Source organism: Orcinus orca, chromosome 10, assembly GCF_937001465.1.
Source record: "Orcinus orca chromosome 10, mOrcOrc1.1, whole genome shotgun sequence".
NCBI lineage: Eukaryota > Metazoa > Chordata > Mammalia > Artiodactyla > Delphinidae > Orcinus > Orcinus orca.
In genome coordinates, this window is record NC_064568.1 from 102653081 (window position 1) to 102668184 (window position 15104).

General features: G+C 49.4%; 1 long non-coding RNA gene and 1 other non-coding gene across 2 annotated transcripts; one reads left to right on the forward strand and one right to left on the reverse strand.

Annotated features, from left to right (window-relative positions):
• Positions 1-1128: 1128 nt before the first annotated feature.
• LOC117197122 (uncharacterized) lies at positions 1129-6126 on the forward strand. Its single transcript, XR_004477635.2, has 3 exons — positions 1129-1963; positions 2202-2259; positions 4950-6126. It is a non-coding gene; the product is annotated as an uncharacterized LOC117197122 (long non-coding RNA).
• A 7266-nt stretch (positions 6127-13392) lies between these two features.
• Positions 13393-13454, reverse strand: LOC117197129 (U7 small nuclear RNA). Its single transcript, XR_004477656.1, has one exon. It is a non-coding gene; the product is annotated as a U7 small nuclear RNA (small nuclear RNA).
• Positions 13455-15104: the final 1650 nt, after the last annotated feature.

Here is a 15104-nt window from a genome sequence, read left to right on the forward strand (position 1 = left end):
CATCTTAATAAATCAAACTAAATGACTTGGCAGGAAGCCAAGTGTGACCCACACATTTCTAAAGAAATGACCAGAGATCGAAGATGATTATTTTCATCTCTTATAATTGAAGAAATATTTGTCTTGTTTTCCTGTTGCCCAAGGTTAGAGTTCTTTTCCTCCTTCTGGTATGTGGCCTCGAAACCCATATGCCATTTTCGCCACAAAGCTCCCTGGATTCTCCAGAGACAGAACTAATAGGAGATATATATACACACACACACACACACACACACACACACACACACAGTATTTATATCAATCTTAAATATATGAATACATAGTCATATATAGTATTTATTATATAATATAAATATTTGCATATTTATTATATATAATGAAGATAATTATGTTGTATATTATATATAATATATTGTGTATATACATATTAATAGATATTGTAAATACAGCTCTTCCTTGACTTATGATACTGTTACATCCTGATAAACCCATTACAATTTGAAATTATTTTAAGTCGAAGATGCATTTCATACACCTGACCTGCCAAGCATCATAGCTTAGCCTAGCCTACCTTAAACATGCTCAGGACACTGACATTAGCCTACAGTCAGGCAAAATTATCTAACACAAAGCCTACTGTATAATACAGTGTTGAATATCTCATGTAATTTATTAAATTCTGTACTGAAAGTGAAACAGAGTGTCTGGGCAGAGGATGGTTGCCAGTGTATCAGTTGTTCATCCTGGTGGTGGCGTGGCCGCCTGGGAGCAGCCCAGCATCACAAGAGAACATCTTACCGTGTGCACATCGCTAGCCCTGGAAAAGATCAAGGTTTCTACTGAATGTGTATCACTTTCACACCATTGTAAAGTTGAAAAATGCTAAGTGGAACCCCGGGGGGACCATCTGCATTTATCATGATGAATTGGCTCATGCAATGGTGGAGGAGAAGAAGTCCTGCTACAGCTGCCCTCCGTGAGCCGTAGACCCAGGAGAACCGCTGGTGTCGTTCCGTCCAAGTCGGAAGCCCTGGGGACCAGGAGAGCCAATGGTGTGAGTCCCATCCAAGGGCAGAAGACACATGTCCTAGGTCAGCAGTCAGGCAGAGAGAGTAGAATTGTTCCTTTCTTGGCCTTTTTGTTCTGTTCAGGCCCTCAAGGAGCGGAGGAGGCCCACCCACACTGAGGAGGTTAATCTGCTTTGCTGGGTCTGCTGATTCAAATGCTAATCTCATCCAGAAACCCCTTCCCAGACACCCCCAGAAATCACGTTTAGCCATAATATCTGGACACCCCATGATGCAGTCAAGTTGGCACGTCACACTCCATCGTGAGTTACTTTGATCTGTTGTCATGTTTGTGGAGCCCCTGGTTTCCACTCAGTGGTTACTGGTGCTGAACAGGGAAGAACAAATCTGACTCCATATTGGGTCTGTTTCTTTAACCTTCGTATTCTGTTGCTTTTGCTACAAGTTAATCACCAAAGGGGTTGCTGCCTATAAGCTTAGATTATGCATCATGGCCCATCTCTGGGAACCCTGCCTCCCAGGTCACGAGCATTAAGCTAACATACCTTTGTTTAGCTCACAGGAAACATCCTGACCAGGCCCACCTGTGAAGGACTGCAGGGAGGAAGAAATGAACACCCCCCCTCTGGAGGCTGATGGGAGCCAGGAAATGCTTGGCTTTGCTCCGTCCCCTTTTAGTATAAAAGAAGCCTGTGTTCTAACTCAGGGAAGATGGGTCTTTGGGGCACACGGTCACCACCTTCTCAGTCTGCTGGCTTTCCAGATGAAGTCTCTCTTTCTCGCCTCAGCAGCTCGTCTCTCCGTATCTTGGACTCGGCGACAATGGGGGCTGTGAGAGCAGAACAGATTGATGACAGATTTCTCCTTTTGAGGAAGAGACACTTCAGGAGGACAACGGTCTCTGCCTGGACCAGCTCTTCGCTCAAGCTGACATGGTGACTATGACAGCTGATGGAGTTGGATGGGCACCCTGAAGATAGCTGGGACCTTCCAGGGAGGAAAGCCTGCAGGGGACCTCCTGGGCTTGGGGCTACTCTCCTTAGTTTAGGACGTTAGTTAGTAGTAAACTAAACTACTCTCCTTAGTTTAGGATGGGGAAGACTCGTGGGGAAAAGTGGTTGGACTTGGGGTGATTGGGGGATTTCCTTCTTTCTCTTTAACTATCTGTATCAGCTGGCTGAGTGCGAGAAGCTGTCGAAATCCGTCACCATCACCTGAGCCCCGTTAGCAGGTACGGCCTCAGTGAGAAGGTATAAATGGTCAGAAATTCGGGGTCTGGAAATTGGAGCTATCAGTCTTAGCATCTGTGAGCTCTTTCTGAGAAAACAACAGGCACAGAGAAAGGTACTATTCCTGGAGACTTTCTTTGTTTCCCTCAACTAATGAGGAAAGTTGGAGCCCTTTCCTTTTACTGATGAAGCGCTCACATCTGGGTCTTATTTCAGATCACAATTGCCAGCCTCCAGGTATCACGTTCTATAAATCTTAGTGAGTCTCTCGGCTTTTAGGCCAAACTGCCTGACAGTCTTCCGGGTGAGGGACCCAGATAAGACTGGAGAGAATGTAGGGCAATCTTCCGGCTTCACAAGCAGCCAGAATTTGTCATGTTTCTTTTAGCCTCTAACGGGCCTCAGTGTCTTTGTTCCTGAGGGAAAGTTGTGGGCATATAATGCCTACTGAGCTTCCCCAACTTGTCTCTGTGTCTCAGCTGGTAAACTTTGCCCCTGTTTCATTTTGAATCCATTCTGAAGTTCTCAGAATAAAAGTACCAGCCGGTATATTTGATTTCATAATAATAGCCGACATTCACTAAACACTAATTGTGTGTTCAGGCAGGCTAAGCATTCTGTATGCGTTCCATCAGCAAATGCCCGCTAAAGGCTTTTTTAAAAATTGAAGTATAGTGGATTTACAATGTTGTGTTAGTTTCAGGTGTACAGCAGTGATTCAGTTATACATATATATCTATTTTTCAGATTCTTTCCCCTTGTCGGTTATTACAAAAAATTGAATATAGTTCCCTGTGCTCTACCGTAGGTCCTTGCTGGTTACCTATTTTATATACAGTAGTGTGTATATGTTAATCCCAAACTCCTAAGTTATCCCTCCGCCCTTTCCCCTTTGGTAACCATAGTTTGTTTTCTATGTCTGGCCCACTAAAGACTCTTATAGCAGGTGTTACTCACATTCTGCTGATAAGGCTAGAGAACTCTTCCCTAGGCCAGGTAGCTACGTAAGCAGGGAAATCAAAGTTGCGAATTACGTTTGTGTAGCTGGAGATTTTAAACAAACTCCCTTATTCATGTTTGAGATTTGGGAGGACACAAAGGAACTGCTTCAGTTATCCATCGTGAGGTCGCAAATCTCCCCCAAACCTAGTGGCTTATAACAACAGTAATTTATTATTTCTCATGACACTGCCAGTTGACCAGGAGGTCTTGTCTCCCCTGATGGTGAGTTGGCTGGAAGGTCCAACATGGGCTCACTCCCGTGGCCGGCTGTCGGTCCTGGAGGCCAACTGGCGCTGTTAGCTGGACACCTCAGTTCTCTCCTACATGAACCTCTCATGTGGCTGCTTGGGTTTCCTCACAGCAAGGTGACTGGGCTTTAAGAAGGAACGTTCCAAGAAGACAAGCCCCATTGTGAAAGTGCTTAGGAAAACTTCACTTGCTAACGGCCCATGGGCCAAAGTTGGTCTCGTGGCCAAGCCCTGGGTCGATGTGGGAATCTTTACAAGGACATGGATCCTGAGAGCTGGGGTTCACTGGGGTGGGCGTCATCAGTAACAGCTGGACTACAGGCATGATGGGATATTATTATTATTATTATTTTGCCTGAAAAGCATCCTTCTTTCCCCTTCAGGCTAATAGCAAAGCTCACCAATTAGCATTTCATGTTGCGTTTACAGCCCTTCGCATATAAGTTCTGAAATTTTGAGCAGTGATGTTTAGGCTGTTAAACTGATCAGTAGTTGGCTAATTCAGTTATTAATTTAGTGAGAGTCTAGTGAGAGTTAACTTATTAACACACTTGATAGCTTGTGTAATAATCACAGAACCCTAGCAAGAGGTGTTATTGTCTCTGCTTTACAGGTGAGGAGGTGCAGTCACCTGGCCCAGGTCGCACACCTGGTTCTCAGCAGATCTGGTCAGAGTGTCTGCTGGGCCCCAGAGCCGCGCTCCTTGTCGTGTCCCCCCCCCCGCCCCCCCAACCCGTGCTGAACACACACTGGGGAGCTGAGGAATCAACAGCACAGGCCGCCTGAAGGCTGCGGGGAGGAGTAAAGATCTTTTAAAAGTGAATCGCAGTTGAGGAGGAAGCTCGTGGCAGCAAATGTCTGTAGCCTTTGGCTAATTTCTTGCTGATGTGTTAGACTCGTGGGCCTGGTCCTAACCCTTCTGCATCTCTAACTGTTTTTAAAAACAACATATAAAAGGGGACTTCCCTGGCAGTCCAGTGGTTAAGACTCTGCGCTTCCACTGCAGGGGGCGAGGGTGCGGTCCCTGGTCGGGGAACTAAGATCCCACATGCCATGTAGTGCGGCCAAAAAAATTTGAAAAAAGAACAACTACATATAAAATATACGCAGCATAGGGCTTCCCTGGTGGCGCAGTTGTTGAGAGTCCGCCTGCCGATGCTGGGGACACGGGTTCGTGCCCCGGTCCGGGAAGATCCCACATGCCGCGGAGCGGCTGGGCCCGTGAGCCATGGCCGCTGAGCCTGCGCGTCTGGAGCCTGTGCTCTGCAACGGGAGAGGCCACAACAGTGAGAGGCCCGCGTACAGCAAAAAATATATATATATATACGCAGCATAAAATGTACCAGCTTAATCAGTGATAGGCATCCAGCTCAGGGCATTACGTACACGGGCACTGTTGTGTGACCACCACCACTGATCCGCGAACTCTTTCATCATCCCAGATGGAAACGCCTGGCCCTCCAAGACTTCTGAGCAGAAGAGTTATTGGTGGCTTTTGAAACTTTATTTGGGAGGGAAGTGCTGGGTAAGTGCCCTTCATCTGGGTGTCCTGGGCTGGTCAGGAATGGGCACCTCAGAATCCCATCAGGTTGCCTCTGGAAGTCTTCCTAAAGTTCAGAGGTGTCCCGTGGGGTTCAAGGTCAGTGAAAAGGAAGCCACGGTCGGGGGTGTCAGGAGGTCGCTGGAGGGAGGTGGTCGTTATGGGCCGAACGGCGTCTCCCAAAATTCACATGTTGAAGTCCTAACTCACCAACTCCACTACCACCACCTGCACCTCAGAAGGTGCATGTGCTTGGAGATTAGGCCTTTAAAGAGGTGATTAAGGTAAAATGATGTCACGTGGGTGGGACCTAAAGCCAGTGTAACTGGCATCCTCGTTAAAAAGGGAAATTAGGACTGACATACACAGAGGGAGGACCCTGTGAGGACACAGGAGACAGCCGTCTACAAGCCCAGGAGAGAGGCCTCGGAGAAACCAGCCCTGTGACACCTTGATCTTGGACGTCTGGGCTCCAGAACGGTGAGCACGTAAATTCTGTGGATTGAGCCACGCCGTCTGGTGGTGCTTTGTTTTGGTCCACGCAGACTAACGTAGTGGGGAAGGACCCTGAGGCTTGGGGGCCGGCAAAGCCGTGGACCTCAGTCCTAAGAGGGGCCGAGGGGGAGGCACCTGGTGGTCACTTGGTGAGCAGTGGTTTCAGGGAACGCGGTGGAGGTCATTCTTAAACGCTCCTACTGTGTGGTTCACTTGCTCTCGGTCAAAAGACCAGGATGTGATTCCAAAACCTGGATGCAGACCCGGCGGGCCATGGATTTCTGAGAGAGGCAAACTCTGGTTCCCCCGACAAGGACAGAAAGATGGAGCAGTGACTGTCAGCCCCGAGTCTACCAGCTGGGCTGCAGCCCCTCGGATTTTTAAAAAATAATTTAAAATTGTGGCAAAAAAACACAGCATAAAATCTACCTTCTTAACCATTTTCAAGTGTACAGTTCAGTTACGTTAGCTACGTTCACATTGCTGGGCAGCACATCTCCAGGAAGTCGTCGTCTTGCAAAACGGAAACTCTGTACCCACTGAACAACAGCTGTCCTTCCCCTCCCACAGCCCCTCAGGTTTTAAAGGGCGAACCCGTTGAGCGTGGAATTCTGCCAGCCTGGAGAGACCTGGCTTTGGGGCTGCTGAGTGTCCTGGACTTTTCTTCTGTACGTCGTGCAGGTCCACGTGTGATATCTAAGGACCGAGTTCTGACCAGTGCCTGCAGTGAGGGAGATTAAAATCACAGTGGTTTACCTGCAGGCGTCGCTCACTTGGTTCCCAGCGACCCCATGCGTGGAGACAGGAATGGGGTCCTGGTTCAGCAAGTCTGTGCATCGACTGAGCTTCTCTTTACCTGTCATCCGAGGCCGCAGGTGCCAGGCCCTCGCCCTCACCGGGACCGGAGGCACATCGCGCTGCCTTCCTGACTCCCAGGAACCTGCCTCGGCGTCAGTGAGACAGAACCTGGCAGTGGCCGAGTGCGGGGCTTGGTCCTTAGCTCACGGTGCAATCACGCACGCCCGTGTGATGGGGTAAAAAAAAACAAAATGGGGGTCACTTCCCTGGCAATAAATGAAGCAGAGACCCAGTGGCCGCAGGTCTCTGCTTCCCACTCCCGAGGGAAGCACAATGGGCAGGAGGATGGGGGAGAAAGGAGCGTGTTGGGGATCAGAGCTCCTGGATCAGAGCCCCTCGAAGGGTCGTCTGGCCAGGCCCGTCGTGGGAGGGGTCTCCAGTCCTCAGCGGGGCAATAGGGGAGCAGCCGGGATGGCGGGAGCGAGGGGACCGCTGGGCCCTTCTTGGACGCCATCCCAGAAGTCCCACCTGCTCTTTCAGGGCTGGGCTTTGGCCATAGGGCTCCTGGGATTCATGGGAGGGAAGTGGACGAATCCACACCTGCCCGGGGATGCACTTCCATCGGCCACCTGTCCATGGTGTTGGCAGCAACTGGCTGGAACAGACACTCGCGGTGCAGGCCCAGATGCCAGGACGGGTTGTGGGGAAAGCAGCTTCACGTTTCTCGACCCTCTGTAGGTAAAGCAGAGGGCGGGAGGGGCGCCACTTGAAACACCTGAAATATCTGAGGTAGGTTTATGGGTAAAAGTTTCTTTCACAAGATGCAGTTTTTGAAGAGGAAGCAGTTTCTATTCTCACCACGATGGAGACTTCCCAGCACTTGGGGAAGGTCGTGGTCACCTCCTTGCTGTCCTTTAGCCTAGGAAACTGACAAAGGGGCAGAAGGGGATTGATTTGTCCGCCGCCTCCTTCCCTAGAGACAGCAAGTTGCCACTTGGCCTGAACCCAAGGCCTGTGTGACCAACAGCGTAGACCCAAGCGAAGCCGGCAGGACAAGAATCGTTCCTGCACGAGCTCGCTTTCAGCCACGGGGTCGGGGGCTGCACCCCCCCTTCTCTGGGGCCTTTCAAAGCAGCTACCTTCCTGCCTCAGGCACTTTCGGGAGGAAAGAAATGCATATTTAAAGGAGGCTGAATTTCATGTAAAAACAAGGCACAGGCCCAGCTGTGAGGGCCCAGCCAGAGAGGGAAAACATCCATTTAAATATTTGGTTTGCATCCAAAATCCACTCCGTCGGAGACCTGGCACTCACCACAGTCTGCTGACCTGCCTGAGAAATAACGCAGGCGTTTCTGGAGTGCCTGAGAGGAAGCCTCGACTCCTCGGGACCCCAGAGCCAGAAGCATCCGTCCGGCCCAGGATCCGGTCAGCCAAGTTCAGCCGAAGCCAGAGCTACCCCAGCCGGCGCTTTCGCTGCTCTGTGGCCGGAGCTTCCTCGGTCACAGCCAAGTAGGGCCCTGAGGCTTCAGGGGGTGGGACAGAGCTTCCCCATTGTTTTCTGATGCTCCCTTTGGATCCCCGAGCAGCAGATTTCTGAGTTTTCCTGCCCAAACCCAAGACCACCCGTGAAGAATCAGCCGCAGTGTGCAAAGCCATTCCATTTTGCAACTGCTGTTTCCATTCAGAGTTTTCTGGAATTCCAGCGGCTGCCACCAGTAGGTTCGTGCCTTTTGTCCTCAGGCTTGAAGGGCACTGGGACCTCTGAGGTGAGGATATGGGGGAGAAGGGCCTGACTGTATCAGAGATCAGGGCAGCACCCCAAAGTGGAGCCTCCCAGACACTCAGCTGCCCCCCAGGGGCCAAGGTACCATTTGTGAAAATGCAAAGCACGAGAAATGCAGATAATACAAACCTCCTCCCTCCTCCCACGCCTGGCAATAACAGGTGCCCAGTAAATGGCAGCTGAACTGAATTTTTTGTTGGAAAGAACCGCTTCACTGACTGCAAACTCCTTCACCCTCCCTGCAGGGTTCAGGAAGGCCAGGTCACTCTCGACTCCTAGACGGAGTGCTACCAAGTCCCTGCCACGTGCATTTTAAGAAACATTTTGCTAATCAAGAGTGCTGGAGACATTTTGTCCCCGATATTCAAATATGCGTGTCAAGGAGGAAAACAAACTCTATAGAAGTCTTTTTAAAATATTTATTTATTTTCATTGTGGTAAAATACACAACATAAAACTTTCCATCTTAACCAATTTCAGGTGCACAGTTCAGTGGCCTTAGGGACATTCACACTGCTGTGCACACGTCACCACCATCCACGTGCAGAACTTTTTTCTTCTGGCAAAACTGGAATTCTGTCCCCGTTAAAGCACACACGCCCTCCTCCCCCAGCCCCCCGCCACCACCCTTCTACTTCCTTCTCAGTGAATCTAATGGCTCTGGCAATGTCATATACGCGGAAAGAAAACTTTTTTTTTAATTTAGAAAAGATCTTGAGGCTAAGGAGAGGATAATCTTTTCAGGCACAAAATCAAAATTTCTGTTAAATCACAGTGACGGAGTCCTGTGGTGCGCCTCCCAGGCGCCAGCCTTTCTCTTGGTCACGTGAGAGGCGGGAGTGAGGGTGACCAGGGTCTGTGTTTCTGGGGGCCTCTGGGCCCTTGTCTCAGAGCCTGAGTCTATCCGCTGGAGTGCTCTCACCCAGTCCACCTGCTCCACACACGGTGACCCTGCGGCCCTGACCTTTCGCTCCCTCCCTCCCTCCCTCCCTCCGGCCCGCGTACTGCAAAAACAAAACAAAACAAATCCCATCCGTGTTTCCCTGTCACAGGATGGAACTCTAGCTCATTAACTTGGTGCCAAGGGCCTCCAAGACCCCACTGCAGGTCCCTTCGCCTCAGCTCCAAGCTCCACACTCCAGCCCCTCCTGGGACCCTGGGGGCTGCCCGCTCCTCCTGCACTGTCTCACAGTCCTGGGACTCTCTTGTCTGTCCCGACTGCTCTTCTGCTTTTCTGTCATATCCTTTTTTTTTTTTTTTTTTTGCGGTACGCAGGCCTCTCACTGTTGCGGCCTCTCCCGTTGCGCAGCACAGGCTCCGGACGCGCAGGCTCAGCGGCCATGGCTCACGGGCCCAGCTGCTCCGCGGCATGTGGGATCCTCCCGGACCGGGGCACGAACCCGTGTCCCCTGCATCGGCAGGCGGACTCTCAACCACTGTGCCACCAGGGAAGCCCCCAGACTGGGTCTTGATGCCTCCATCGCATCCTGGGCGCTCTGGTTACAGTCATGCAGCAGAGCCGTGTACTGAGCAGTTCCTCAGTGCTGGGTGCCTGGCTGACTGACTGGTCTCATTTCATCCTTACAACCCTGGGAGGCGGGTACTGTCTTTGCCCCCAGGTCACAGATGAGGAACTGGAGGGCTATTTGAAGCATTGTCCAGAGCGTTCGTATCATCACCTTGTATTCTAATCTGTTGCTGTAGCGTCCTGCCTTGAGAATAGGAGCCGTATCTAATTTATTTTCGGATCCCCAAGGCTTAGCATTGACCCTGACAAGAAGTAGTTGCTGCATAGAACAGAGCAGAATAGAACAGGACATCTCACCAGGCCAACTGGCCCAGCAAAAGCAGATGTCTCAGCCTCCGGGCCTGAATTCTGCCCTTGTCCTGCCCAGGGCTGGCCTTAGGGGTAAACTCAGAACTGGGGTCCGTACGGGGTCAGTTCTGGCTCTACTAAAGGAACCCTCCCACAGTACAAAGCATCTTTCCTATCGTCTCTAGCAAGCTTTACAGCTATCTCTTTAACTGGATGAACACCTTCATTCCATGAGTAAAAGTAAAGATTTAAAAGAAAATATAACCATGTCCCCCCTTTCTCTGCTTGGTATTTCCCAATTTTACCCACTGTTGAATTTGTGGATTTGGAGACTGACCCTTCCCTTTACCCGTGTATTCCAGAATCCATAGTGCTCTGGGTTTGTTTTAAAGCCACGAAGAAAGCGTATATCTTTGAAAGGTGTGTGTATAAACACTACCTGGGAACCAGTGTACTGAAAGCATTTTATTATTTTATATGGTGCCTGAAGAGCAGTGAGGCTAATTACGAGGGTTTGTTTTACATACAGTGCTTCTTAATCAGTAAGAAGCACTATAGGAGCAGGAGGTTTTTACATTAAACTTAAAAAAAGTGGAAGTGTAATGTACATACAGAAAAGCCCCAGATAGAGTACAGCCTGATGTCTTGTACGAAGTGAGCATATCTGGATCACCGGCCCCCAGGTCAGGAGATGGAGTATTACCACAGCCCCTCCCCCCAGGCACCCACCTCCGAGCACTAAGGTAATCGCTCTGCTGACTTCTAACACCATAGATTCGTGTTGCCTGGTTTGAACGTCCTGTAAATGGAATCCTGCAGTACATGCATTCCTCTGACTCTGGCTTCTTTTGCTCAACATTATGCTGGTGAGAGTCATCAGCTATGCACAGCTGTTGTTAATCCGTTTCCATTACTGTAAGAATCCCTTTCATAGATATATTATGATGTATGCATCCACCATTCTGTCGATGGACAGTTGAGGCTACTGGAAAGAGCGCTGCTGTAGATGTCCTAGTACACATCATTGGTGGCAGTCCGTACACACTCCTGTTGGGGCTGTGCCCAGGAGTGGGTTTCTGGGTAGGAGGGTGTGCCCGGCCTCACTGGATGCTGCCAAAGAGTTTTCCAAAGTGGTGGTGCTATTTTACATTCCCACCAGCAGTGGATGAGCGTTTCAGTTACTCCAGATTCTCCCCAACACTTGGCATGAACGGTCTTTTTCATTTTAGCCATTCGGGTAGGTGTGCATTGATTTCTGGCTGTGGTTTAAATTTGTCTGATGACTTGTGAGGTTGGGCATTTTTTGTATGTTTCTCGGCCATTTGCATTTCTTTCTTTTTTGGTGAATTCCCTGCTCTTCTCTTTCTTTAATTAACTTGACTATGTTACTTTACTGTGGTAACAGATACATAACATCAAGTTTGTCACTGCTAAGTGTACAGTTCAGTGGTATTAGTATATTCATATTACGCTGTAACCATCACCACCATCCGTTTCCAGGTGTTTGTCTCTTATGCCCTTTTTTCAATTGGGTTATCAGCCTTTTTCTTATTAATTTGTAGGAATCCTTTACATATCCTGGATACCAGTCCTTTGTTTGTTTTATATATATTATGAATATGCTTCTTCCTCTGAATCACCTTTTCACTCTCTTATGGATGAAAAGAATTCCTAATTTTACAATTGGAAAGCTTCTGCACAGCAAAAGAAATGATCAACCAATGAAAAGGCAACCTATGGAATGGGAGAAAATATCTGCAAAACACACATCTGATAAGGGGACTAATATCCAAAATATATAAGGAGGACTTCCCTGGTGGCACAGTGGTTAAGAATCTGCCTGCCAATGCAGGGGACACGGGTTCGAGCCCTGGTCCAGGAAGATCCCACATGCTGGGGAGCAACTAAGCCCTTGCGCCACAACTACTGAACCTGCGCTCTAGACCCCACGAGCCACAACTACTGAGCCTGCGTGCCACAACTACTGAAGCCCGTGCGCCTAGAGCCTGTGCTCCGCAACAAGAGAAGCCACTGCAAAGAGAAGCCCACACACCGCAACACAGTAGCCCCCGCTCACCACAACCAGAGAAAACCTGCAAATAGCAATGAAGACCCAACACAGCCAAAAATAAATTAATTAAAAAATATATATATAAGGAACTCATACAACTCAACAGCAGAAGAACAAATAATTCATTTAAAAAATGGGCAGAGAATATGAATAGACATTTTTTTTCAAAGAAAACATACAGATTCCAACAGGTACAGGGGAAAGGGTGCTCAACATCACTCATTGTCAGGAAATGCAAATTAAAACCACAATGAACTATCACCTCACACCTGTTAGAATGGCTATTATCAAAAGACAAGAGATAACAAGTGCTGGAGAGGGTGTGGAGAAAAGGGAACCCTCCCGCACTGCTGGTGGGAATGTAAATTGGTGTAGCCAATATGGAGAACAGTATGGAGGTTCCTCAAAAAATTTAAATAGAACTACCATATCATCTAGCAATTCTACTTCTCAGTATTTATCTTAAGGAAATAAAAACACTAACTGAAAAAGATATCTGCACCCCCATGTTCATTGCAGCATTATTTACAATAGCCAAGACATGGAAACAACCTAAGTGTCATCAGTGAATTAATGTGTAAAGATGTCATAAACAAACAAACATACAATGGAATATCATTCAGTCATAAAAAGAAGGAAACCCTGCCATTTGTAACAACATGGATGGACCCTGCGGGCATGCTAAGTGAAATATGTCAGACGGAGAAAGACAAATACTGCATGATCTCTCTTATACGTGGAATCTAAAAAAAAACCAAAACAGCAAAGCCAAGTTCATAGCTACAAGGAACAGATTGGTGGTTGCTAGAGGTGAGGGAGGTGGGTAGTGTGTGCGGAGGAGAAAGGGGTAAAGAGATTCAAAAGGTGCATGTTTCCAGTATAAAATAAATAACTCCTGGGGATGTAATGTGTAGCATGGTGACTATAGTTAACAATACTGTATTGCATATATGAAAGTTGCTAAGAGACTAGATCTTTAAAATTCTCATCACAAGAAAAAAAATGTAACTGTGGTGACGGATGTTAACGTGGTGATCATTTCATAACACATGCATATATCAAATCATTACGCTGTGTACCATAAGCTTATATAATGTTATATCTCAATCATATCTCAGTCAAACTGGGGGGAAAAAAATTTTATTGATCTTTTCCTTTTGGGTTAGTCTTTTCTGTGTCCTGTTGAAGAAATCCTTACCTGTCTCCTAAGGAGTTTTTAAAATCTGCACATGCCTATTAAGCCCTACTTTGTTTCTTTCTTTTCTTTTCTAAGTGAAAGCAGGTTTACTGAGAGAGATACCCATTCCATAGGCAGAATGTTGTCCGTCTAAGAAGGTAACAGCCGTCAAACCCTACTTTTCTGATGCTTTTTTTTTTCCCCCTTGGGTTTCCCAGTGTGGACCAGGAAACCTGCTTGACATCTTCTAAAAGAGCTGTAACGCTCTGATGCTTATTTGTGTCAGAAGCGAACTCGGCCTTTCACAGGTGTAATTTCTTATTTTGCGGGAAAACACTATGTTCCTCATCATTAGCCCAAACCCGGGCACGAACCATATGCTGGACCATTTCCACGGCCACCACACGTCTGGACAGCCTTCCTGCGTTGGAGGGGATGGGCCTGGGTACAGCAGGGAGAGAGCCAGGCGGCACCCGTTCCCGGCCCCACCTCTATCCTGCAAGCGTGGGGCGCCGGTGGGAACAGTCGTGATGTCCTTGGGACAGAGCCAAGCCAGAGACATCCTTGTGCAAACAGATTGAGGGTGGAGAAGAATCTGTTTACGCTGACCTGGAGCTCCAGGGGCCGCGTGGACTGGGAAAGGGGTGAAACCGCGGGTGATGAGTCAAACCCATTTCACCTGCCGCCGTTGCTAATCAAGGTCTCTTGAAGACTTGCGTGTTCTCCACGCAGCACGTAGCCTAAAAAAAAAGATGTTGGCCTGAGTTGTTTTCCAGAATCTTGGAGTCACCTGTGTCTAGTTTGAGCTCAGCTGGTTAAGGCTGGATGGGACCACCGGCCCTCCAGGTGGGCATGCGCGAGTGTCCGCTCGATGACCTCTTGAACGTGCAGAGGCCTGTAGCTTAGTTACGCCTGCGCAGAACCTCGGTTCCGCAGCTTTTTCCAATCACCTTTCCCCACGCTCCCCGCCCTCTACCGCCCGGGCTTCTTTATTCCGCATCCCATAAATACCCCAGCCGCCAGCCTTTCGGGACGCGCGTTTGAGGTTTGTCTTGCCGTCTCCTCGCTCGGCTGCTGTGTGAGTGAATCCTCGCTTTGCTGCAGGCCTGGGCGCCTCAGCGTCTTGCCTTGCTGCGCCTCGGGCCAGACGGACTTGGTGCAGTAACGGGGGCAGATGGAGGAAAAGTCCGGCAAGCGGAGGGGCAGAGCGGACAGGATTGAAGCTCCGGGGGAGAAGGGAATGGACGTCCTGTTGGCAGCTAAGTAATGCAGGAGCGAGAGGCAGGTTGCAGTGGCGGTTCCCAGCGTCCTCTTGCTGCGGTTGGTTGTTTGGGTGCCAGAACCGGCCAGGAGTCCCACGCGGCCGGGAGCCTGCCGGGAAAGGAGGGGAGGGTTGCCGCCATGTGGGCAGAGGCTGGTCGGGCTGGCCTGCAGGTAGGGCTGTTCTGGGGGAGACTCCTGGGAGCCCGGCCCCACCTGCATCCTGCAAGCGTGGGGCGCTGGTGGGAACAGGCGTGATGTCCTCGGGACAGAGCCAAGCCAGAGACATCCTTGTGCAAACAGATTGAGGGTGAAGAAGAATCTGTTTACACTGACCTGGAGCTCTACGGGCCGCGTGGACTGGGAAAGGGGTGAAACGGCGGGTGACGAGTCAAACCCATTTCACCTGCCGCCGTTGCTAATAAAGGTCGCTTGAAGACTTGCGTGTTCTCTACGCAGCACGTAGCCTAAAAAAAAAATGTTGGCCCGAGTTTTCCAGAATCTTGGAGTCACCTGTGTCTAGTTTGAGCTCAGCTGGTTAAGGCTGGATGGGACCACCGGCCCTCCAGGTGGGCATGAGCGAGTGTCCGCTCGATGACCTCTTGAACGTGCAGAGGCCTGTAGCTTAGTTACGCCTGCGCAGAACCTCGGTTCCGC